This window comes from Equus caballus, chromosome 21 (genome assembly GCF_041296265.1).
Source record: "Equus caballus isolate H_3958 breed thoroughbred chromosome 21, TB-T2T, whole genome shotgun sequence".
In the NCBI taxonomy this organism is placed as follows: Eukaryota; Metazoa; Chordata; class Mammalia; order Perissodactyla; family Equidae; genus Equus; species Equus caballus.
In genome coordinates, this window is record NC_091704.1 from 68,036,583 (window position 1) to 68,064,328 (window position 27,746).

Consider the following 27,746-nt stretch of genomic DNA (forward strand, 5'->3'; position numbering starts at 1 on the left):
GGGCTCATCCCTGCTTTGTGAGGGGATTGTCCTCTCCAGAGGATTACAGGTGATTCGATGGGATTTCACACTGTCAGGGCTGAAGTGATTTTGTAACAATTTGGGTCTTTGCATTAGATTTGGAATGAGAAGCTACGTCAAGTTAACATTCTAAAAACGCCATTTATTCTGTTTGGAGGAAAAAGCAGTTAAGTAGTTTAGAAAGAAAGGCAAAGTTGAAAAATAAATGGGTATAAGTTTATTTTGTTTCTAGCATGGGGGTCCCAGGAGTGTAAGCAGTGGGAGTAAAAGGTGGGAGATGGAACTGGCAAGTAGCAGGACTGGACAGGTATGAAGAGTTGGATGATGTGGGGCATCCTACGCCTTGTGAGTTGATTGAAGTTTTGCCATCGAAGGGAATTGAGGTACAAGGTGGTATGATCAGGTGTGAGCAGAAAGAATAGACTAACAGCAACACGGAAAATGATTTTGAAGGCCAACATCAGAGCCAAAGACACCAATTTAGGAGAAATTTGTTGTGGTATTCCAGGAGAAATAGCAGTCAACTAAAATAGGGTAGCATTGATGGGGATGGAGAAAAATAAATCTGACTCAAGAATCTTGAGAAGATGGAATTTTCAAGAGCTGGTTGGGATTTGTGTGGGTGGTAAAGAGAAGAAGGGTTCAAGAATGATGCTCGGGGGTGTCTAGGGTGGATGGTGATTTTGAAGAAGCAAAATAAGGACAATAAAAGAGTTTGTGAAAGAGTGGGAATGTCATGTTCAGTTTTGGCATTTCTGAGTCTAAGGAGCTCGGCAGTTGTAATGGTAAAAGTCCAGTTGTCCTGTGCTTGTCTCTCATCCCCCTTAGGGAGATCTCAGAGGGAATGTGGGCAGCTTAAATGGTCAGACTCCACAAAGCAGCAGTCACATTTCCAGGGACTCTGTCTTTATCCCTCTGCTCAGAGAGAAGTAAGCAGAAAGCGCTAAGAAACAGTTGAAAGATGAATTCCTAGAGGCGACAGCTCTGAGTGGCCGATGCAGAGCCATGTGGGAGGGGCTTCTGATTACCTCGTAGGTGTGTCTCAGCTGGCAGAGTTTGCCGAAACACCTGGACAGCCACGAGCAATTCACCTGGTTTGGAGAAAACCCAGCTGTCAACCAACATCACCTCTGCTGTGGTCCCTCAGTAGACTGTTCTGGGATGCTTTCGAAATGGAAAAAGGACGTTGAGAAGCCTATGTCTGCTGATGCTTCCAGCTCAAGGGAAGCAACAAGTTCTCATGCTTTGACATAAGGAACCCAGGAAGGGGACTGAACTAAGTATCCCTTATCCTTCCTTCATGCCTCTAATGAAGTGTTGACTCCAGCCTCTATCACACCAGATGATGCTGTCAGTCAGTCTCTGCAAGAAAAAGAATCCTACTCAAAAGAGTTTGATTAACGAGTTTAATGAAGGGACCATTCATGGGCTTTTAAGTCAGTTAAGGCAACGAGCTAGGGCTTTTGAAGCACCCTGCAATAGCAACTGTGGAAGGCTACTACCTGCCATAGTCTTGAAGAGGCAGAGAGGAAAAAGAGTCACCTGAGACAGATGAGAGAGGTGGAGCCATAGAGAAGGGGCTACCCAGTAGGCATTCTGAACTTAGAGGGATGAAGCCAGGCCACGACCACTGGGTCTGCCACACAGGGCGTGGGAGAGAGAGCACTCCACCCGTCTCTGTTATGGATCTCATTCTCTGTGGATATCTCCATAGATGGTACTTGACAGGAAGACAGAGGGCTGGGGAGCTGGTGACTGCAGGCCTTGGCCCTCTTGGAACTCAGGCAGGATGCAGGTAGGAAGAGATTGGATCCAGAGGGGCAAATGGAGTATGACCAGAGCAGGGCCACTCTGCATCAAACTGTCAGTCAGCCAAAATGTGCTGCCTCAAAAATGAATCTGTGGGAGGACGATGGCTGTACTCATTCTATCATCCTCTGGCTTCAAGGTTGCCCACTAGTCCTTCTCTCCAAAGGAGAGGGAACAAAGCCAAAGGATAAGGAGAAGATGAACGCAACAAACGGAGTTGAGAAAGAGGAAGGTGACATGGAATAGGAGGTGAGAAGCTGGGCATTCAATGCCCTTTGTACTGAATGACCCACTCTCGTTTCTCAGACCACACATTCTAATGCTGTGCACTATGGCATCAGAAGCACGACTTGCTCACGTGAAACCACTCCAAGCCTCTGTAGAGTGAGCGCATGAGCAGGTTTTAAGTCTTTCTTGGCCACTTCCAAAGAATTATCAGACAGATGTCTGGATCCAGCTGTTTGGAATATTGATCTGTTGTCATGGGGAAGGGTGGCAGAATTCTCTTTAAACAGAATGAAACCACTATTTATAGTTCTGAAGGTAACAAGAGTCACAATCTAGCAAGATGGTGGCCAAGGTGTTGGAAGCTATTCTCAACTCTTGACTAACCACATGCTCCACTGTCCTCTTTCACCATCTCCACACTGCCATCACTGGGGATACGACAGGAGATAGGCCACACTTCGTGTGCCAGGCCTTGTCTTGCCAATTCCTCCCTCTCTATTACTAAATATGTGTCTGGTGTGGGTCTCCTAAGGCCTTATGTTAGCTGAGGACCAGCTCATGCTGGCCCCACCCTGATGATCTGAGATTTTCAATGCATTTGTAAAACACACACACTCACACACAGCCACACACACAATGGAAAATATCTGGAAATTACTCACTTGGTTAGAGTTTTCTTAGGAGCTGTATAGTATATCACACTGGATTGTAAACTGGGGAACTATTAAACTTTGCCTTTTGCTCATGTCCCCACTTTACCTCAGGCACGGACCTAATCAGGTAGGAAGCTAACACCATTTGTCACATACGTATAATTTCTAGTTACCCATTAACCAATCTGGTCTTTCTGACAAATATATCTCAAACTCAAATTTTTGAGTTAAATTTAAGGGCATCCTAGTGACTGTATATGTCTTATGGAAATAGTCTACGGTACTGGAGACTAAAATGTCACTGATTCAGAAGCACACCAAAGCTGCTTAGTGGATTTGTGTGGGCGAGGATGAGTCATAATTCAGAATGATGAAGGCATCTGTTCCTGTAGTAAATGCCTTCAAGTAGCAGGAAAGGGGAACTATCCCACACAGAAGCTAATAACACAGGGCTCACCACCTTCTTAGTACCCAACATGGCATTAGCTCGTCAGTGAAATGTTATGTGAGTCCTTGATCTGTCTTCCTTTTTCCCTTAAGGGAAATCACGTTTTTAAGGAAAAGACGTGCTGAATACATATATTTATGTTAAATCATCGTTCCTTCTTAGTAAGAGTATGCCAACGGAGTGTGAAAGTTGAGTATGAAATCTTTAGTCTTTTAGGTAAGCATTTAAAAACATTTACGGCTTTCTCTTAAATATAGAAATAAGTATATGTTTGCTTTAGAATTCTTGAACAACACGCAAAGAGGGCACACACACACTTGGTCAATCCTCCCTTAATCCATGCAACCAGTGATGGTCACAGTGGACAACTTGTATGTTTGCTTTTATCCTTTATCTCGATAGATAAATAGGTAGATATACGACAGATCAGTCTCGTGGATATGTGGAAGATTGACTGATAGATGAAAGGTGGATAGACAGGTGGGCAGATACGGAGAGGGACTGAAGCGCGTGTAAAGAAAGGGATGAAGTGATACACGGGAAGCAGGATGAAAGGATGAGTTCTTCTGTTTTTTAAACACTTGTCTTAGTTTGAGTTCTCCAGGAGCAGACTTTGATACCAGGATTTAGGCAAAAGTGGTTAATTTTGGAGGTGAGCCCAGGAAGAACCAGCAAGTGGGTGGGGAAGTGAGAGAAGGAAGGCCAATGCAGGGTGCATTCCCGAACAGGTTACAGCTGTGGAAAACACAGACTCCATCACCCTGGGGCTCAGACCCTTACAATGTTATATCCGGCATTTCCCAAAATATTACCCACAGAACAATAGTCCTACCAGATTCTTAGAGAAAAAGGGAGTTCAGGGGGTCAAAAATCTTTTCTAAATTCTGCCTTACAGTTCTTCTTGGAAATTCACAGCCACCAGTTTAAAAAATGCTGAACGTTTATTCCTATAAAAATGTAAATGTTTTGTTTATTCTTATTATTTGTGATATCCTTATTATAAGTGGTGTAACAATATCATATTAATAACCCATGATGTCAATTGAGCAAGTGCTAGATTACTGTGGTAGCCCAACTTGCATGTCTGTCATCGCTTCCCCTTCCAATTCAGATTACCATAACTTTTATGCCAGCATTCAAGCTTCTCCAAATCTGCTTTTCCATCTTATAAGTCCCTAACGTCCCTTCAAATATCTTGTACTTTACCTAAATCATACTCAGTTTGATTTGCCATGTTTTACTGACGATTTTCTGCATTTTATGGTTTATCATGTATTCAACTAAACATTAACAAATATTTTGTGACACATAATTATTCCAGAGTTTTAAAGAAGTGAAATAAAAAAATGGACTCACCCTTTGCTAACGCGTCTTTGTTTTGTGTCTTTGTGCTCTGGCTAAAGGGACCTGCATGTCCTGCCGACATCTACTTGCTTGGTTATTCCACTCTTGCTCATTCATTCAACTGATATTCAGGTGCCAACAGAGCATAAATGAGTGGTCTGTCATATTCTTATTTGAAAGTCTTGTATAGCTGAGGTCCTTATTCTCAGAGAATTCCCTTGAGGGAGTTGCATTTTTTTGCCAATTTTGTGGAGCCAGAGGGGCACCAAAGTCAGTGGCACAGGGGCTCCTCTGCACAATGTCTATTGCCCTGAATAGATGGAGATCTTTAAAGGCCAGATAGTCGGCCACTCACCCACCTGCAGAAACTTGATCTGGTGTCTCAAGATGGAAGAAAGAGCGTATGATTATCACTGTCTGTAGAAGGTGCCTTCCAACACGATGCTGGTGACATCCTGGTTGACATTCCATGAAATATACAGTTTTTAAAGTTGGAGACCCACAAGAAACTCTTAAAGGATCCATTAGTCTTGTGAGAAGTGCCTGGGATCTGTCATGAGTAGGAAAAGTGATAAGAGAAAAATTAGACAAAGGTCTCATTTCCATTTCTTATGCTCAGTTGGAAATCAAAAGAATAAAATATAATATACCCCAAATTTCAAGAAAGAGAGAGGTACTGACTCCCTGAATCATTAAAAATGGCTTTCTTAACAAATATGCATCATTTCTGTGTATATGGTGAGAGAGATAAATAAATGTTGGGCATTTTATTCTCCCATGACGAAGCAGTCACATTCTACCCATCTATCTCTGCTGTCATATTCAGCTCCACCTACCTCTCTCTTTAATCTGAGGGTTGATAACCTGGATCAACCTGGGAGCATCTGTAAACTTAGAAGAGCAGATTGCAGGGCAAATTAAAGAAATTCCACAAACACACAGAGAGCACATGCTGGACCACACTGAGCGCTGACGCAAGGGCATGTTAGCAGTGCCTTGTCACATTCTTGTTGTGTCATCTCAGGAGGTCACAAGTCCTCTGTTCAGGGTCTGGAGGGAAACATGCACTTTGATGATTTCCCCAGTAAGGTAGGCATGGACACTCACCTGCCCATACTGAAGGTCTCAGATGAATTCGATTTGGGGAATTTCCCCACCATGATTTGTTAGAGCTGCTTCAAACTCAAATACCTTACACAAAACCCTTTGCAGGGAATCAGCTGTAACCAACATCTCTAAGGAGACACCATGTTGAGTCACTGACATGTTCTGAGACATCTGGCTTTGGAATATTCTCCGGGATAATTGAGAAGCTGGACTTATTCCCCCCTGAGTTTCTGACAAATTACCAATCTGGCTACTCTACTATTCATATGTCTCTCACATCTCTCCCTCGAGAGATTAGGAATCTGGCTCTTCTTAAGAAACGGATGACTACTGCAGGCTCCTCAGGACAAAGCTAAGCGAGAAGGAAGTTTTAGCCAGATAAGTGGCTTCTTGAAAAAAGGACTCCTTTATTACTTCATGAATCACAGTTAAAAGCTAACGTCATGAGGCTGAGGAATTGTCTGCAGTGCAAAAAAAAAAAAGAAGAAATAGAAAAAAGTAAGAAACTTCTCGTTGGTGCAGTTTGTCAGAAACTTATTGATATTTCCAAATTATTGTAGGGAATGAGAAACCCAAATGACCTTCTATGTGTCACTGATGTTGACACCCAGGCAAATTTTTGCTGCCACAAGTTTGGTGTTTGTGGTATAGTTATTGCTAAGAACAGAGACAAAACAAATGTTATTAATCACAATCCCTCATTGTGATCCAATTAGTAGGGACATAAGGATGGGGAAAAAAGCCCCAAAACAACCAAACAGAAACCCAGCAGTGTAGGGACCTTGGGTAAGAAGGAGGGGGTCTTACTGGTGGGGCAGCTGGTGGAGGGAGGGTCATGGCCCAACCAGTGCTTCGGTTTGGACTCTCGGTTTTCTGGAGTTTCCAGTGCCCTGCAAGAAGTAACCAGGAGTAGTGGATTGCACACTTCTAAGGAGTGGGATCCACCAGGACTCAGTCTCAGTGGCAGCTGGGAGGACTCAGGGCTGCAGCATGGGACAATGGCTCCCCTTGGGAACTCCAATAAAACGGAGTGGCCAGTAAGAAGCCAGTTTTGCCACTCAGCACAATAATTAGCAGTTCCCAAGAGGAGCGGTCCACGGGGCTCAGTGCAATCAGCGGAACGAGCCCAGGGCAGACACTGACTGGCAGGAGCAAAAGGCAGTTCTGATGTTAAGCGGCTGGCCGATGCCACCACCGGGTGCCCGACCGGCACCACCAGGAGCTGCATCCAAACTGCCGTGTGCTCCCTCTGCTGGCGGAAACAAGAGCTGGCTTTCTCTGGCCTCGAGGGACATGGCAGGCAGGACCCATGGATGTGAACAAGAGAGCCAAACAGAAGCAGGTTTTCCGTGAGAATACCGCGGGTGTGTGCACGCCTGAAGCGGGTGCAGCTGCGTGCACATCTTTGGACTGGTTCATGCCTCTTCAGAGAGCAGCATTGGGAGGGCCTCTGCAACTGCTGTGGCTGCTGACAACCCTGTTGGGTGCCATATGGGAACTAGGAAGGCGGGAGGCAGGGATCCAGGAACCCTCCACAGGCCCTGACTCATGGATGACGCTGATCATGGATGAAATAGCCTCACTTTCCCTCAGGAGAGTGTCAGCAATGGGAAAACTACGTCCATCAAACAATCTGAAATCCACAATGCTACCCACTTGACCTGGGACCCCTTTAAATAAAGGGCATGTGCCTCTGCCTCTGGAACCTGCTCTGAACTGAGAGCTGGTGCAGAGGGTGGAGGAGGGAAGGGCTCCCAAGTGGTGTCTTCGCAGGGGAAATGGCTCGAACACACCTCCCCCTAGGCCTTCTTGCCACTTCACCAGTTCACATGTCCACTGCAGCAGGTGGCAGCCGGTGTGGCCCCTGCTCCTTCCCTGGAGTGTTGACCCCCAGGTCCGGGACAATGCTTGTTCATCCCTGGAGCCCATACACCCAGTGCAGCCACTGGCCTGCCTGGATGCTCGTCCAGTGTTTGTGGGGTAAATAAATAAAGGAGCAAACAACTGAGGGCACACGTGAGAGAATAGGGAATTCATATCTCACATAAATTCTGCTAGAAATCCTCCCAGGGTCGGACAAGTCTTAAGATGGAGAAAGAAGGAAGGAAGGGGGAGAGGGGAGGAGAGAAGGAAGAAGGAAGGTGACATTCCTTAGATAGCGACCTTCAACCCTCAACTCTGTTTTAAAACTTTATCTTTTCAAGACATCAGAATCACGCCTTTAGACAGCTCCACTATTGTGAGTGAGGAGGGAAACTGAGATCCCTAACTCATGTAGAACCAAGAGGCACAGCCCACATGTGCTGTGGTCCCCATTCAGTTCTCCCTGCTCGGTCTTCTGTAGCAGCCTCAGTTGTCACCCTGGGAGCCAGCAATGCCAAAGCCCACCAGGTGAGAGCAGTGGGGATGGCCCAGCTCATCCAATAAGAGCCACTGTGTCCAAATCCTGCCTTTTAAGGTGTCTCCCTCAGGAAGCAGCTAGGCCACTGAAGCTACGTGGCGTCTGAGTGAGCTCTGGGTGGCAATGACCTAGGAGGCCCCCAGGGTGAAAGCTGAGAAAACAGGTGCACACAGAGCAGAGGGCCCTGGGCAATCCCACTGGCACCCTGGACGTCTCCAGAAGCCCCTCCGATGGCTGCCACAGCCTGGCAATCATGGATCCCAAGGCTCTGGTCTCTCTTCCTCTGCTGCTCTCACTTCCAAGGAGTTGTAAGGGAAAGCCAGTACAAAACCCTTCTCACTCTCCCCCGGGGCTGCTGCCTCAGCACTATGACACCCCTCATTCCAACAACTCTTCTTGGACAGTCAAACCCCTTCCTCAGCACTGAGGACACAGGGTGGGCACAAGTCTTGAGATGCAAATGGCCGTCTCACTATTCACCCATCACTCTTGGCCTCGGCTTGAAGCCAACTGTTCTTCTGGAGATGACTCCAGCACCACTGCTGTTCCATGGCCTCGCTGCCCCTCAGGGATGGCGTCTTTCTCCACAGAAGGTCGAGTCTCGAAGACAAGATCTAATAGGGGTCTCTTTCTCCTCTAATACAGCTTGGTACTTAAAAATAATGTCGCGCCAGCCCAGTGACATATTGGTTAAATTCACACACCCTGCTTCGGTGGCCTGGGGTTTGCACATTTGGATCCCTGGCATGGACCTATGCACAACTTATCAAGCCACACTGTGTTGGCAACCCACATATAAAGTAGAGGAAGATAGGCACAGATGTTAGCTCATGGCCAATCTTCCTCAGCAAAAAGAGGAGGATTGGCAGTAGGTGTTGGTTCAGGGCTAAATTTCCTCAAAAAAAAAAAAATAGAAGGCAACGATTTTTTCAATAACTAGGTAATTAGAAAGGGAGCCAGTTCAGATGACTCTACTGGAAGTATCCAGGATTATATTTCTCCCCACAGGATATTAACACCAAAAACTTATTTGTAGAGTAGGTATCTGGATTTGAATGATGAGGAGATGGGGGAGTGAGGTGAGGGGCAAGATAGAAAAACAGAAAGAAATGGGGAGAGTCAGAGAGTGTGAGAGCAGGAGAAAGCCTGACATCGACGCCTGTGAGCTGGTGAATTTGAGGAAAGAATGGCCAGTGCTACACGGGCGAGGGGAGAGCCAGGCTGCCTACTGCATGCCGCGCTGTGTCTAGAAAACGCTTCCTGGGGGCTCCAGGTGGGGACAGCCGTCCCAGCAGACACTGAAAAGGACTCAACAAACCACTCTTTGTTTTCCCTGCCAAAGCTCTGCACCACGTTTTAACTCGCCAGTGATGCAGCAGGGTCAAGCTTCCCACGACTCCCGCTTCCAGGGCAGGTGGGTGCCAGCCCCAGAAGACAAGCAGGTGCCTGGCCCATCCAGATCCCCGCCTTTGTGAAAGCTCCTGGAACCTCCCTGACTGTTGTCTCCTCCCCGCTAGCTCAGGAGCAGGAAGCTACCCACCACGCTTTGCTGGTTATCGCGTCCAGGCCAGGCTGCAGGCGATGCGGACAGCCCTGTCCCGGGCCAGCTGTGCTTACTGGCTGGGAGCTCAGCCTGTCCTTGGTGTTTGAAGTTGCAGACAGAGCAGAAAGCAGCTGCTATATGCCTCCAGGTCTTCAAAATGATGTCCCTGCAGCCTTTCCTGCGACAGAAAAAGGCAATCTAGACTCTATGTTGGAGAGATTAAGAACACATTATTTAACTCAAACAATAATTTTTATTATAAATCTGGAAAAGTCATTATATTATTATGTTTAAGGCAGAAAAGTAGAGTCTTCATAATATGAAAAACAAGACAGAACGTACAGCTGATTTTCCCCCAGTCCTGAAGTGGACCCTTTTGACAATCAGTTATCACGGAAGTGAAAAAGAAAATCAAACCAAGACGGTGCGGTCAGAATTTCGAACGCCTAGTGGGCCTCGGGACACTTTATGAGAGATGCATCAGTGTTCTTTCTCCGCTCATGTGTTTTGTCTTCCTAATTGCTCTTCTTCATCAATCAAGATGATGCTCTGGATCCCCTTCTGAAGTGCATGTGCGTGTGCTCGGTCATTTCTAAGAGGACATAACGCATTTGAGAGGACTCATTGGTATCTCTGGTTCGGGTCTCCTCTGTGTAGAATAGGGAAGTCATTTCCTAAAACAGTTGATGGAACTGGGTTTAACTTTTGTGCTACACAATGAAGCAACACTCTTGGGATCCACTGGGGTGGCCGTGGGGTGAACTCTGATCTGCAGCGAGCACGTGGGAGGAGAGCCGGCTGCTCACGGAGCCCTCAGCTACCACTTTCTTCTCAAAGAATGTCCTCGCAGTCTCGTGGGAGGCCGCTGGCACATGGGACAGACTGGAATAAATGAGCAGTTTGCAAGAAAGGGAGCTCCAATGTCTGCAACAAGTGGCAGGCCTCTGAGCACACATCTTGGAGGGGACCCCCTTGCTCACTGGGGTGCCTAAGACACAGCTGGCAGCAACCCTGGTCTCCCATCCAGGAGACCACCTAGCCTGTCCAGCCGATAACCTCCATACAGTGGATTTTTTTTCTCCAGGGGTTTGAAAACTCTGTTTGGCCTCTCCTTGGTTTTTCAAGTTCTTTCTGCGGTTCCAAGGAACTGGGCTGACAGAAGTCACGGCATAGAAGGGAGCCTTTGGTTCCCCTAAATACGCAGCTTTCCAGTAGTGGCTGGTTTTACGTCCTGCAGTGGCATACAACGTGGCTCTCATGGTGCCACATGAGTTCACTACTTCCTACAAATGCGGTGTTCCCTGCCTGATGGGGTGTGTTTGAGTACAAAGACTGCAGCTTCCCTCTAGTGGGTCTAGCGGGGTCAGGCTGAATGCATCAGGTAATGTTCATGCCCCATGTTACCTTTTCAGTCCATCTCCCCATCACCCATGAGAAAAGAACATTCCAGCAGCATGTGCAGGCATCGTGAGCTGGCGAGAGGCACAGGGTAAAGCCAGGGGAGCATCGCTGACACACGACGCACACCGCCAGCCCTCCCAGTTAGAGACGCATGGATGTGGGTGCTGGAAGAGATCGTAGATGACATCTCATCAAATCCACACAATTTGCAGTTACGGAAACTGAGGCTTAGAGGAGTGAAGAGTCTTGTCCAAAGGAGCAGAACCGAAATTTCTGAGATGCATGTCATTCCGTGTTTGTAAAAGAACATATCTATAGTCACAGTGGAAAAAGTCTTGGTCATGACATGGCAAGAACAGAAACATCAGTCAATGCAGTGAGAGACAGCTGGGGGCAAGGAGGCAGTAGCAGAGGGAAAGAAGGGACAGGAACTGTGAGTACTGGGTTTCCTGCAGGGCAGGGCTGGTGCAGGTCTGCCCGGGATCATCACGTTGGGGTCTGTCTTCTCCCAGACTGTTTTCTGAGTCATACAAATGTGCAACATTACATCTGTATTTATCCTGATGTGTGGGGCCACTCCAGGATGGGGGGGTGTGGACCAGCATGGGGTATGGTAAGAATCCCAGTGATGGCTTCTGCACCAACTTAGCTTGTAACAACCACAGCTGCATATTGGCCCTGGTGGGGGTGTGGGGGCTACACCTTGGGGGTTGTTGGACTTCTCCAGCAGAGGAGGGTGCTGGGCCTGCTGAAATCCTGCCCCGCATCTTTCTATAAATCCAAGTCCATCCAACAGGGACTAAGCCTGTTTCGTCTCACAGGCTTCATTTCCAATTTCAACCCATAAGGACCAGTATATCTGTGCAACATCACCTCTCCAATTGAAGACAGCACATAAAGAAGGAGCAAAAGAGAGAAGAAAAGACAAGAGGAAAGAAGGAAAGATATAAAAGAAAAGACATACAGGGCAAAAATAGAATGAGAGAAATAAGGCAAGAAACAATAAAACTAAAGGGAAGAAAGAAAGAAAAAAGAGGAAAAAGGGAAAATAAAAAAGGGAAAAGAAAACAGAACCAAAAAAAAAAAAAACGAAAAACAGACATTTGGTCCCAATAATCTGGAGCGGTCCTTCCTTCCCAGCTCCTGAGGTATGTCCATCCTGGATTTCTGGGGTCCCGCTGTGGCCAGCAGCCCGGGCTGGGAGTAGGTGTTCTCCTCCATGATCTGCCTGGGTCAGTGCACAGAGGGGCCTCCCCAGGAAGGACGACAGGAAGAAGGCATTTTCAGAGTTGTGGTGGTGCCCCCTGACCCGACATCGACTCTCTCCTCTATTACGTAAGTCCTGTCAGCCTCAGTTTCTGCATCTGATCAGTGTTAAAACAATAAAGGCTCCCAGGGCATGAGATGCCAGATGCAGACCATGTACAGAGACATAACCTAATAAGTGTCAGTTTACTGTCCTTCCCTGATGGCAGGCATGCTTGGCATCTTCGTTTGATTAAAAATGTGAGTATTCAGGTAAAAATGAATAACTGATATGTGTATACCAAGACAACACGAGAAAAAAAATTATAACTTTTACACAGATAATGTTTAAATTTTACTCTGAAACCCTATTTTTTCAGTTAGAGGAGCTCTCATGGAAGTTATGTGTTATTTCCAACTACCAAACACCGAAGTTCAGAATTCCAAAGGAAGCTTGAAGAGATTCGTTGATGTAGGATAGTCTCAAAGACCTTGCATTCTTTTCAAAAATGAGAGAAGATGCCTGAGGAGGCAGTGACTTCAAGACCGTAGCTCAGACCTCCAGGTGGGAATCAGTAACTTCCCTGAGTGATGAAGGGAGGTAGTCAGAATGAGGGGCTTTAGGGTTGTCCTGGGGTCTAAATGGCTGAGGGCAGGGGCATGCAGTGAGAGGTGGCAGGAGGGCAGGGAAGACATACACAGCTTTGAGAGGTGCACAGATGTGGTGTTGTAGCTGATGGGCACAGGGACCCTCCAAGGGGTGTAAAACACTGACACAACACTGGGGCTTTCAGGCCTCCAAAAAAATGTTGGAGATTGTTGCTTCCCTCTCTTTCACACTTCAAGTACATTTTTTATCAAGAAACCATAGTTAGCATATCCACTTGCTTGCCATGTAAGTCAGCATAGATAAAAACCACATGTATTCCAAAGTTAAAAGAAGAATCATTACAAAAAAATAGAATAATTTAGGACAATCATTTAGACTATAGAGAACAAACTAATGGGTGAGTCATATACCCAGGAGTGTTGCTTGCATGAAGAGGCGAAGGCTGGAGAAGGAGAAGGCAGTGATAGCCGGCGCTCTGCAGACGGGCCACGCACACACAGTGGGCCAGCCCGTCTGCTCTCTAAGGGGAGACCAGCGAATGATCTCCTCCTGTTCCATGAGGGGAGTTTACCCTCCAGCAACTGCACAGCCTCCCACCAGCCAGTGAGCCATGACTGATCCATTCCGACTGCATTAGGTGCCGGTCATGTGTCAGGCACTGAAACAACTGCCAGGAACTGAATATCTAAGACACACTGGCTGCCCTCCAGAAGCTTCCAAGAGAGCTAAGATTTCCCAAAAACAAACAGGCAAATAACCAGCAGTGGCGAATATAGGGAAATGTGAGAGTTCACAGGGACTTCACTTCTTAGAGTGGAATAAAAAGTGTCTCCATATGACCCTAAGACAGAATGGGACAATCAGACAAAGGGGTGATGTCAGGATGGAAATAGAACCTTCAAGAAAAGCGAGTGAAAGAGAGAGAGAGAATGAGAACAGAGTGTTCATAGACCTGCCCAAGCCCCCGATTCTGGTGAAATAGTGATGCACTCCAACACGTCAAGAAGGTAGACACCCTAGACCAACACATTCCCTTTGGGGCAGGTGCTCTGAGTATAGGGCCCCCCCCCGCCCCCGTCTTGAGCCCAGGTACACAACATTCGGTCACTGCTGGGAAGATGGGAGACCCCCCGGGAACTCACAGTTAACAGCACACCATCTTCATCAGTCTGAGTATTCAGCAGCAGGCTGCCCACCTTAGTGCTCTGCCTTCAACCTTCCATGTTGTTGTGACAGATGATCATGAAGCAGTGCTCGGGGAATTGTCCCCACTACTCATTATGAATTCATGTAAAGCCATACTGAATTAAACATCTGTCAGCAACTAAGTTAGAGCCACCAAAATCCAGCCTCTTGTATCATCTATATGTTTGTTGCTGAGATATAATGAAAATTCGGTGGTAAAATAAATGAGAATATACCTTACACAGAGAGCGGCATAATTAGTTTAGGATTATGGTTTTCAAAACCCCTCTAATCTGAGCAGTGGTATGAGTTCGTAATACTCTCTTCCTTAATGCACATACCCTTATCAGTGCTCACTTACCACACTGCAGTCAGGGCAAAAATATGGGTGCTATGTAAGCAAAAGGAGCACACTGGATGCACAAGCCACACATCCAACAAAATAAACTCAATGTTTGGATGTGAAAGCTGTGTTGCAAAGGGAAATGTGGAAAGCAGACTTGGAAAGGAAAAGATTGCAAGTCTAATAATGATCCTCTGTCTATGAAAGCAAAATCTTAAGCATTTTCAATTACATTTATTAAGAAGCAAATCACTGAGATCAATTTTTGGTTAAATATGCCAGTTGCAATAAAAACATTTTAATAACAGATTAGATGTTCTCACTGAGAACAATGAGAAAAGCTGGAAAATAAATTTTTCTTAGAGACACAGGAGCTCTAAAACAGTGGAATAGGGCCAGCATTATCGAAGTATTCTGGGGCAGATGAGAGAGAAAAAGAAAACCAGACAGAGGAGCCCAGCATTTGAGCCTTCTTTCCCTCCAGGAGCATGTGTTGACTCTGGGTAACCAAGGGACTTAGGATCATGCTTATCCTAAGTCCCTCGTGGTCATCCTTGTGGTCTAGAGAGGCAAAAATTGGAATCCAGGCCGTGCTGTGGGGGTGAGGGCGGGAGCACTGACAAGATATTAGATATTAAAATGGTGAATACTGAGGGCTTGAGTTCAACCTTATGTAACAGGATCGAGCACCCAGTTAATCATGGACAGCTGGGTGTGTGCCACATTCAGTCCATAAAAGATAGAATGGCTCAAGGCCATTAATAATTGGGTAAAATATGGTTTAATATATCACCTTACCTAAAGAAAATAGATATCGATTGGATAACTTCAGAGATTCTAGAAGACCAACTAATAGGCTACAACAATAATTCTTTTTATTTATTTATTTATTTATTTTTTGAGGAAGATTAGCCCTGAACTAACTACTGCCAGTCCTCCTCTTTTTGCTGAGGAAGCCTGGCCCTGAGCTAACATCCGTGCCCATCTTCCTCCACTTTATATGTGGGATGCCTACCACAGCTTGGTGTGCCAGGCAGTGCCATGTCCGCACCCAGGATCCGAACTGGTGAATCCCGGGCTGCCGAGAAGCAGAACATACGAACTTAACCGCTGTGCCACCGGGCCGACCCCTACAACAATAATTCTGATGCAAAGTGTTGCAAAGCTAGAGATCAGATGAAATGGTGGTGAAGATGGGATGGGGCAGATACGATGTCTTCCAAAATATAACTGTCAATGGTATGAGCGAGTCAAAGAGGAAAGCCTGAGGGGAAGGAAACTTCTGTCCGGAGATTAGACACAGCAGCGACCTCTGGGCCTGGCATTCTTGGGGGCACCGGGATAGCCCAGTGAAGCTCCGATGAAGCGGAAACACTGATGCAGACATTGACACATCCAACCACCTCTAGCAGTGGACCTAAAACGTCGTGTTCCTGTTGGCAAAATGTCCCTTTGGTGGTGATGTTGACTTCAAGCTCTCCTAATCTGCTGCCTTTAAACTTTGGAGTCTTCCTCTTGTCCCCATTGCAGGCTCAGTGAGTTCGCTCAGTAATGAACCGTTTCATTCACTTTCCTACGTGGGTCTACTCACAAGGAGGAAACGTGCTGGTTCTGCCGATGGGAATATTTCATTCTGAATAACAACTAGATTGTTCACACTGTAGAATTTACCATCTGATCTTGCGGTTTTATGTCAGTCTCAGGAGCTCGGTTTTTAAGATCATGACCCCAAAGGACTGGACCTTCTCAGTGTGCAACAAAGTCATGTTTCTGAGCCCAGAATGCGGAGGTCAGAACCTAACCGGAGGTCATCCATGCTGGAATTTGGGACATAACTGCACCATTTCTCTGCCTTCGGCCATGGTCTAGCGTCTCTGATTTGCAACTTCAACAAAAGCATATGCAGGCAAGAGTGAGTCATCAACCCTGAGAGATCAATTCTGACAGGCATTACACACTAGTAGGAAGGAAAGAACAGAAAAAATATGCTTCATGCTGGGCATATTATAGATGAAAGAGCAATCCTGAAAGATTTCTTTATACCAGGGGAAAAACTGAACCTTGAAAATTTTCTGTGAAGCAAGAGTTAATAAATACAGAATAATCATTATTATTAATTAGACTACATACAATGTAAGGAGTAATATCTCTATTTGGTGTCTGTTTTGTATTGTTTTATTTCAGTGAAAAGAAATATATTTAGGAAGACTCTCAAAGGTTCATTTACTCAAGACCCCAGGCTCCTCTCCTGACTTTTCCTACAAGATCATGAACTACTGAATTGTGAATTCTCTTACTGTGGGATTTTCAGCCTAGAAGGTGGAAAAGGTGCAGGGAAGACCACTGGATCCTGACCAAGTATAGCTGTTTCTTTGCCCAATGAGAGAACTCCCTCAGTGTTAATTCAGCCGATACACTTTGAAAAAGGCTTTAAAACTGCAAGGCAATAAGCAAGGTTAAATGATAACAGAGCGAGACATCTGGGAAACCATGAACTTTCTTTTATCTCAGTTAAATAATTGTCTCTCTGATCTTATCAATTTAATGTGTCAGTAGCTAGAGACTTAATATTTTTGTCCCTGGAAAGGGAAAAAAGACACAAAAACTCCACTGTATCAACTGTTTGAGGAAGGAACAGGACACTACGATGAGCTGGTTTAGCTCTCGTCTCTTTTAGAGTGGAAAAAAATAAAACAACTCTGAGAGAAAAACTGTCCTGGAAAGCAATTTGGCCTATGCATCAAGAGCTTTATGAGGCTCTTACTCTCAGAGCTGGCCCGCCCATTTCTCCAGATTCATCCTAAATGATGACCAACTCAATAACCACAACTAATTGTTCATTTAGTGTCCTGTGCCAAATTCCATGCTCGATATTGGATTTCCAAGCATGACCAGAGTTCTCTTTCTGCTTTCAAGAGCTGGGGCGCAGGTGGACAGGTTGGTCTAAAGAAGGTTTCTTCATTGGGAAGCACCTGAATGAGGAGTGAAGCAGGTGTAGGAATCAGCCACGTGAGGTTGCAGATGGAGTTTTAGGCTGTGACCTGAAGGGGAAAAGATGGAAAGTTGCTGAGAGGCTCAGAGAATGCAAGGAGACCAACAGATTTGGAACACCGATGTGTGCGCGGGGGGAAGGGAAGACAGGGAGGTGGCTGGCGCGTGATATGAGACGGGGCCAGTTTTCAGCAGATTCCAGACCATGAAAGCTCTTTAAACTTTATCCTTTAAACTGTGCAGAAACATTGAGGTGTTTGGTGTTATTTTTATTTTTCAAAGAAGGAGAAGTAACAAGAAGTAATGTGTATTTTGGAAAGATCTCTCCAGGACTAGCAAAGAAGAGTTTAGAGACAGATAAGACTGAACACAGAGCCTCTTACTGTGAAGTATCCTGACAAGACCCATGGTGGCTGGTCTACAGCAATGAAAGTGGAGAAAAGAACAGTATCAGAAATATTAGGGAGGCGGGGCGACAACTGCTTTGATGTAGATTTCTAGTGTAGGAAACAAATGGGTGGTGATGCGCTCTACAGAGATCAGGGACATAGGAGGTGGGGTCGTTTTCCTCACTGAGTCTGAGGTGCTCATGAGAAACTCAAACTGTCTGCAAGGCAGGAGAATATTTGCCTCTGGTCCTCTGGGAGTCATGAGGATAGAGCCAGCAGTCAAAGTCAAAGAAATGTAAGAGCCCATCCTGCTCAGAAATGGATGGAGTAGAAAAGGGTGGATGCAGAGCTCTGAGGTTGAGCAACATTTATAAGATGTGCCCTTGGAGGAGACCTAATGGAGAAACAGGGAACATTTCATAAAGGGGGCTCAGGGGAGAGAGCAGGGCAAGTGGAGGGTCAAGTTCCCGGAACAAATTCCTGAAAAGTGTCTCAAGAGTGTTTATTATATTTGGCCATAAACAGGTCACTGATGGCCCAAGGAAGAAAGGATTTCAGGCTGAATTTGGAGTAGAAGCTGCCTCACTGATGTGAACTTAAGAGCATACTCCTGGTGAGTCTTGGTCATGATGATGGAGTTAGTCAAGTAACTGGCTGAGTAGAAATGTTCATAGAAAAGGCGCATTAGTGTAGTGATTACAGTTTCAGACTCTGGCATCAGACACTCCCAAGTTGGGGCCCAGTCTGTCCATTTTCAGCTATGTGACAGTAGTGGGTTGAATGGTGGCCCTCAAAAAGATAACAGCAGAACACTACAAATGTGATCTTATTTGGAAAAATAGTTTTTGCAGATGAAATCAAGGTACTGTTCTTGAGATGCAATCATCCTAGATTATCGAAGTAGATCCTAAATCCAATAACTGAGGAAGAAGCCTGGCAGTCACAGGCCATGGTTGTGGGGGGCTTGGTGTCATGGGCTGGGGAAGACCTGAGCATTGTTAAATGCTGAGGGAAGATTCCAGGAGCAAGAGAAGCACTGATCATGTAAGCAGAGGGGCTGACTGATGGAGTAAAGTCTGAGGAGTGGGCGGGTCATGGAAGCCCATGTCACCCAAAGAGGAAGGATGGACAGGTTTTCCATGGTCATGGGAGTGAAAATGGACCCTCACTCCCTGTGGTCCCTGAAATTTCCATGGAGCACACTTTCTAATTTTAAAATTGAATACTCATTAGTAACTTGAGGTGTGTATCTAGAGTGACAAGTATGTCTACAGCATACAATAGATGTGACAAAAGGTTGGCAGAGATTCAAACCCATAAAACATTATTTATCCAGTCTCGGCTTGCTTCTGCTGTCCTCTGAAGAATCGAAGGGTCTGTACCAAGCAGCCTCGGCCCACCCAGTGGCTCTCCTTCCTCATCATTCTCCACGATTAATTTTGCTGCTCAGTCATGAATCCAAGGAGAGGCACACATCTCTAAGGAGAGCGGAGCAGCAAGGGACACGGTGAGGCAGAAAGATGTACCTGAGGCCAAGCGTCAACAAAAAGGGAGTCAGCTAACATTCCTGCCACCCAAACTCAAATCTTACACCTCTATCTTATTTATACTGCACTCTCAGCGTCACCATCCTGAACCCTTGGTACCTAGTTCTAGTTGCTTTCCACTGTTTCTCACATTAGTCTTTTTCCCTCCATTTTCACAACCACCAGCCTGACATGGGACCCTATGGCTTTATTTACTGACCCCTTTCAGAACCTCCAGACTCACTCCTCATTGTGGCTTTTCCTTCTTCTGGTCTTCTCTGTACATCTCTGCCACATGAACGTTACTAGATTTCCTGTACAATTCAGTTGAGAGACTTATACTGTCTGTTTAGTTAGTGAGTTTTTGATAAGGTCAGGCCACATATCACAACTGACTTTAATATCCTAGAAGTCTTGACTATGGCTTATTGTTGTTTATTTCCATACAACATTTTACCAATAACATCTTTTAATAAAAATAGTTTTGGTCATGATGATGGAGTTAGTCAAGTAACTGGCTGAGTAGAAATGTTCATAGAAAAGGCACATTAGTGTAGTGATTAAAGGCTCAGACTCTGGCATCAGACACTCCCAATCTGTCCATTTTCAGCTATGTGACAGTAATGGGTTGAATGGTGGACCTCAAAAAGATAACAGCAGGGCACTACAAATGTGACCTTATTTGGAAAAATAGTTTTTGCAGATGAAACCAAGTTAATGTTCTTGAGATGCAATCATCCTAGATTATCCAGGTAGGTCCTAAATCCACTAACTGTCCTTAGAGAGAACAGGAGAAGACGCAGACACAGAGCAGAAGGCCAACGAAGGCAGAGGCAGAAGTTGGAGTGACAGAGCCACAAGCCAAAGAGTATCTGGAAGAGGCAATGAAAGATTAGCTCCTAGACCCTTTAGAGGGAGTGTGACCCCGCTGGCACCTTGACTTTTGTTCTCTGGTCTCCAGAACTGGGACAATAAATTTCCATTGTTGTAAGCCACTCAGTTTGTGGTACTTTATTATGGTAGCTCCAGGAGACTAATGCAACGGCTTTGGGTAAATCACTTAACTCCCACAGTCATGTCATTTCATAGACGTGGAGACTAAGGCTCAGAGAGATCCAGTTAGACATTTGATGTAAAGTGGTTCCCGTGTGCCTGGCACGCAGAGAGTTTCATTCAGCTGGGGTGTTCGTCTTTGGCAAACAGATGGGCTCATAGGAAGATCTGGACCTTGTCCTGGGGACGGAGTATACAGAAGTAAACAAATATTTCACAGGACCTGCCCTCAAAAATAACACCTTGTTTATACATGAGGAATTATTTTGGATTAATAATTTCTACTTGCATGGTGAAAATACTTCCAAAGATATTTGAATGTATTAGTAAGTCATAGAATGCATGAAATTACATTATTTCCTTAAGTACCTAGCTGAGGCTGAGGGGAGAAAGGTGTAGTTTTCCAACGTGATGCCCACTGAGGACAGGTCTTGGTGCCAGTGGTGAGGAAACGTGGAGGACAGAGAGCTCTTGACGTCTGGCAGAGAAGAGAAGTTCAGAGGCAAACTTAACCTCTCTCTAGTTTTTCTGGAGAATCTGAAAAGGGAAACCACCTACAGGCAGTGAAGGCACTGCCCAGTGCTGTCTTTGGCTAGGAAGCTCAGGGTGGTGTCAGTATTTCTAGCTCTCCTTCTGGGCGCATACGAGGACCATATTCTCATGCTCCCGTGAGCAGTGAGTCCCATGCTTTGGCAGAGGAAATGTGAGAAGTGCCACGAGACACTGCAGACAGAAGGACTGTGTGATGAGCCCTGTTCTTGTCTCCCTGCTATAAGAGATGAAGGCTGCAGCAGCCCAGGCACCTGGAGGACCACGTGAGCAGCACCCTCTGGACATGAGATCTGAGCGAAATATCCACCTTTCAGGGCATATGGCCCTATGGCTTGGTTCATTTCTGTAGAATAATGTAATCTACTGCTTGGCACAGTTCCTAACTTTGTTTTTGGTTCCTTTTAGAAGGATTAATGACCCCTGTGTAAATCTTCCATACACAAGGCTGAACACTGTTTTTCAGTAAAAACACGTACAAATTATTCATTAGCTGAATCAATGGGTTATTGATCCTCTGGGCTTTAATTTCATACTTTGCATAGAAATGAATTCTTGCAAAACTAGAACCACTAAAATTCATTTAAAATAGGCAATATGAGGGTATTTCAGGCATAGAAAATGAAAAATATGAGTGTTCTTTTTATAGAATGTGAACTAAGTAATCTAGGAATCTATGTTCTATCAATAAAACCAGGACCATATCATCTACTAATATTACTTTGGGTTATTCCACTCTCCGACTGCTGGGTGATCTTTCAGGAGGACAGACTGTAATGCTGGTCTCTGGTTCACATATTGGTACCCCGTGATAGAGCATCTTCCTGAGAGCACAACCCTCCAGTCCCCACGTACGGCACAGTGAATATCACACAGCAGGCACAAAACTAGTACTTTGTAAACAACCATTGTTTCCAAATTTATGTTATTCTCCTATCTATTTTAAAATATAAAACAGCATACAGTAAGCATTGGAATAGATTTTAAAAGTCTTTATCTGTATCTCTATGTCTGCATATCTTTTGAATGAGCAGACAGATAGATAGGAAGATAGATATGTCAGTGTAAACACACTTCACCCAAAAAGAAAGGGTGGAAAGCTTTGCTGGGTTGCATGTTTTGCCCAATGGCCATTATGACAGCTGGTGATACAGATGTGTTAATAGGAACAATTTTTCTGCGAGGAAATCTGGCATGAAAATTATATTAACATATGGTATATTTTGTTTTAAATAGGGAAGAGCAATATAAACTACCTGATATTAAATGTTGAAATAGGACAGAACTCTTATCATAAACATATATTAGTTTCAGAAGAATGGTTCTGAGATAAGAGACTTCCAACTATTTCAAGACTGTAAAGTCAAACATAGAAATGTCAAGAAAGCGCGAGGCCAGTGCTCTTTACAAGGAAGTTCTTGCATATTTTGAAAGGCTGGGTTTCATAGAATAATTTCAAGAGCAAAACTGGACCATTTCTTTGTGACATCAGCTATGGTTTCAAAATGCGTCATTGCCTATTTGTTATGGGTTCCATGGCATTGTTTCTACAAGCTGTTGCAGTGAATTGTATGCCTTGTGGGAGGAAGACTCTTTTGGCTGCATGTTAAGAAATACTCAACCAACAACGAGGAGAATTTAATGTCTCATCCACTGGAAGTTTGGAGGAGGCTGTTTCAGGGTTGATTAATTCTGACACATTTATGTCATCAAGGACCAGGTAATTTCCATTCTACCGTTAGTCCCAATTTGTTGGCTTTTACCCTGAGTATTGAACTTTTAGGACTTCAAGAGAAAATCAGAGTTCCAGGCATCACATCCTCCACCAAAGGGGGAAGAAGAATTTCTTCTCCAGCATATCTTTTATCGGGATATTAGATTTTCCCAGAAGTCCAACAGCAATCTTGGCCTTAAATTTCAAAGTCAAAAGCAAAGTCAAATGTTTCACTAATTACTGTCTATGACCACTCAGCCAACATTCTCACCCTTTATATGCCCCCCCACCTCCATGTATTGAAGGGGCCGGATGACAAAAAGCTACATTTCCAAAATCGTCTTCCAGCTAGAGTCCCGGAGATAAACTGTCAGTGAGGTACACCCGTATGAAATATTCAAGTTAGAACTGAGATGAGAGTCATCTTCCCGATGCTGTGGCTGCCACTGGATGGATAGGAGAGTATTCAGTGGATAGAATCCACATTTCCGTGTCTAGACAGTAGCCCTGTGAAGTGAGGTGGTTGTGGTGGTGCAAGTGATGGGAGAAGCAGCAGCAGCTCCCTGCACTCCTCCTGGCTCCATCCTGTGCCATAAACCGTCCAGTGGTGCCTCCTGCTTCCGCTCCTTCAGCTCTTCCTATAACAACAATTAAGTATAGAAACACTTAATTCTGGTGTTAAATGACATTCTACTTGAAATTCCCTATGTGGATTCTGTTTCCTGCCTTGAACTCTGACTGGTGCACAGTTAGTGGGATTATCATTTCTCTTCATGCCCAGACACTGGACAAGAGAGTCATATTCTGTGAGCGTATTGCCACCTGATACCTGGAAATAAAAAGCTGAATTTCTCTTGGCAAAACAGAAAGTGGGGAGGGGGGTGGTTGTGAGGTGAGCAGCCAGCAGTGACTGCCTGGTTTGTGGGTCTCTAATACATTAACCTTAACTAAAACGGATTCCCCTCCACATGATTAAGTGATATGCCCAAGATGTCCATGTTAATAGCTAATCCCTTTTTAAGAACAAGATGCTTGCGTTCATGTTTCTCAGCATTTTTGTTTCCATACTGTTTTTCTCTGCAGGTGATAGAAAAAAATCTTTACCTTAAGTTATTATACGCCTTTGAAGTGATTAACTTTAAGCTTGTGGCTGTTTTTAATTCGTGCCTCCGATGTATTTGTGCCTTGTAACAGTTTTCACCTTCTATACACATTTTTCCATCTTCTCAAACTTAAAAGCCTGTTTCTGCCAATTTAATTTGAAGTTACCTTCTTAAAATCTACTGTAAAATTCTTCCACTTCATAAAATTTAACTTAATTTGACAATTAGTCATTTCCTCATATAAAACATATTTCCATAGCTTTTAAAAATGCATTCAAATTTCTCATATCTTGTTATAATTTATTGGGAAAATTACAAATTCTGACTTGTTACCTTTATTTACTTGCCAAGATGATGCAGCCCGATTTCATTCCAGATTCACCCTTGGAGAAGGGCACTAAAGTGTCTGAGTCCCCTTCTCAGACTCTGATGGTGGAGGCAGGACCCTGGAAGGTCTCTGACCTGTTTGCCAGCAGATCCCGTCCACAGCCCTCCCCTGCTCCAGTCTGTAGCGCAGACCTGCAAGTCCCAGGCCCCATGTCTGCAGATTCCTCCTGGTTTTGACAATGGCTGGCACTGGAGGGAGACTGACAAGATGTCAGCAAGATGGGAGGAGCGGAGAAGCAAGCTATTCCTGCCCCCTCCCTGTTTACCTTCATGCCATCTCTGGAATCTTAGATTCTTCTCTCTGGCTCAAGCTCTTGCTGGAAAATTCCATCATGGTTTTCTTTTCTGCGTTGTGACCTCAGCCCCTGGGCCTGGTAGCTCTACTTACTCCCAGAATTCACTTTGAGAAATTGTGTATTGATTCATCTCTGTCACGTCACTGCTCCCATTTAGCTTCTTAGCTCTTGCCTTGCTGTGTAAACAATTCCCTAGATTCACTTCCCTGTATTTTGAACTGCAGAGTGGTTTTTCTTTATGTGGTCAGGCCCTGACGGATGCCCATGTCTTATCCCCAGACACGGACAGATGGAACTGAAAGTGCTTAGAAAAGCTGATGGTTCTGCTGGAGGAGCTGAAGTCGATAAAGTAGCGACGCCTCAAATAAATTGCACAAGCAAGAAAAACACATAAAGAATATCACAATCCGAAGTTTGTAGCCAAGAGATATCTTCCACACAGCCAGGGGAGAGAAGAGCAAGAAACATTAGTCAAAATAGGCAAGTGAGAAAGAATTTGTTTGTACATTGGGGCGTGGGATGCTTGCCAGCTTCTAGGACCTTGGAGACTCCAACTAGACATGTTGCAACGAGGCATCCACATTCAGTACCTTGTGGGCAAAATCATCAAATATCTTCTGAATAAGACAAGTGGGTATCAGCTCACATGGTATTATATGATGGTCATCAGAAAGCAGCTTTGCCCATTGTCCTGTCACTGCACTTAAAATATGCCCTTTTGGAATCACAAGACTTCTGAGTGTACCCCCAGAAATCTAGCGCCATAAAACCTTCTCTGTTATTGCCTTGACAAGAGTTAGAAAGCCATTTTGTAAAATAAAAGAAAAAGGATAAAACTAAGATTTTCTAGTAGAGAAGCCAGGAATTATGTAGAAAAGATTATATAGCTAATGAGGCATACTCCCAAGAAGAGAAATAGGGAAATCTATGAGTAAAGTTAGAAAAGTAAATACAAAATACACCTTTTACATGATGTTGCCCATGGCCAATGACCCATGAAGGGGACTACTCCATGGACCCCCACACTGAATTTCCAGGGGAAAGGAAAACAATTTAATGAAAAGTTACATTAACTATTCTTCTATTTTTTTTTTTTTTTTGGTATAGTTCTTCTAAAACTGCCAGGGTTGACATTTCTTTTTTGAAATAGAAGAATTATTTTGACATTGAACAGCCAATAACCAACATTCAATTCTCTGAAAGAAGTGAGGTTAGAGAGGAACATTTTGCTGTGATCAATTTGACAGTTAAGATGGCAGCCACATAAAAACTTAGATTAGCTTCTCTGTTTTTAATCAATTTTTTGAAAACACTATCATAATAATTACACTGCTAGTGATTAGAAACATACACACACACATACACACATGTGTACATATATACACAAACATGTATATACGTATGTATGTATGCACACATATACATATGTATATACACACATATATAGGCATGTGTACACATGCGTGTATATACATATACACATGTATACACATACACATCAAATTTTTGTATTTCAAACTACTCCTGAATAACTTACATGGCATAGAAAGGCAATGTGGAATTTAACCAGATTTCCTGAGTTCCCTTCCTTTAACTAAAAATGCCGCCCAGAAAAGCCACTTCTTAGTGCCGCTATGAGGATTGTGGGCTCCCCTACGTGCCAGTTACTCTCCCCTTCTTAATAGAGACAGCATCTGGCACACACAATTATTATCCTGCCTTATTTGCTTGTAGTCTTTATTTTCAACCTCTGTAAAACCAAAAGAAAGCCTGATTTCACCGTAAACTTTCACTACTAAAGCGCTGGGGAAACTTAGATTGGTGCACTTCATTATACAGAACAGTTGCAAATCTTAAATGAACATGTCAATTATTCATGAGTCTAAGGTCCTGAATGCCAACCATAAATTATTAATCAGCAGATGTAAATATTTAAAAACCCTGGTGAGAAACACATTCTGTGAAAGCATTTCTGCGGCAGAGTGGATAAACAGCAATTTTTAAAGCAAAGGGTGGTGGTCACATTACAACATTTATTCAAAACTCTGCATAGTGAGGTTAAGTGCGTGGTTCAGGAGCTCTTTTCCTTCCGCCCTTCTCACACAGGGGCTGTGTTTTCAGTGCCACAGCCATTAGTCCAGTGTGCTTAACCTTTGCAGTTCCCAAATCTATATTTGGCTCTTCCAATCTTTGATCATCTCTGGAATTTCTTTTAATTTTGACCTTCAATAAAAACTTTATTTTGAATTAAAATAATTGTATTTTAGGTGGCTTAGAGAGGTGTTTCCATTCTATCCAACATTTCATTATCAAAGTAAAGATGATTTTTTTTCCTATTTCTGCAGCTTTCCTCTTTCTTTTCCTTTGATGGTGCTGTCCTGTCTCCTTCTCCTCCCATTCAATCCCACGCAATCTTTGGGTTTCAACTTCTTGGCTTTGCCCTCTGTGAGAATTTCCCGGTCATCTCAGTGGGAAATAGCCGCTGCTCCCAATTATTTTATTTCCATTTCCCCAAATGCAGTGTTAACTCAATGAGGGCTGCATCTCCTTCACCTCCACTCAACTGCTGTTTGTCGTGCACGCGGCATTCAGAAGCGACTCAATAAACATTTGTTGAATCTTGTTAAAGGGATGCTTGAATAAATGAAGGAACGCATTCTACACATCCTTCATGTGCAGGTACCTGCATTTGATCCAAGATTAGGTTTTGTTCTTCTTTTTTCTAAGAAGCAATATATCCCTATGATTCAGAGCCTCGGCATTGAAGCCAGACTAGATATGGGTGGTGTCTGACTCTCCTGAATGGAAAGTTTAAATGAAATAATAAGAGAGAAATACTTGTCACAGTGCCTGGTCCATAGCGGGTGCTTGAGAAGTTGTACCACTTGTGTGTGTACTGCTATTATCACTTCCGTGAACACACACTTATGGAGACAATAATTAGATCCTGGTCATCCTGGACACCCCAGTTTCACTAAATTCCTCACCTGAATTAAGTTTCCCCATACAGCACTGGCATAGGAGCTCAAGTCTGACTTACCTTCATTATAGAAACAAACAAAAGGATTCCTTAAATTACAACCGAAACATTCTTCTGGTTAGCTCTGGAATTTCCATGACAATTTTCTCATTGTTTCTCTCTGTTAAAAGATGTAATATCTTATACTAAGAGAAAAAGAACACTGAACTTGATAGCATTTATGATTGTTTTATTAAAAATAAAAAGGTTAAGTGAAAATTAAATTTTAAAAACATCTGTGGTTAGGCAGAGAGTGTAGGCCAGCCGTTGAGAACGCAGACCCTGGGTTGAACGAAAATGTACCAGTCAACAGCAGAGTGACCTCAGAAGGTTACTTAACATTTTTGTGCCTCCACTTTCTCATTGGAAGAAATGGAAGCT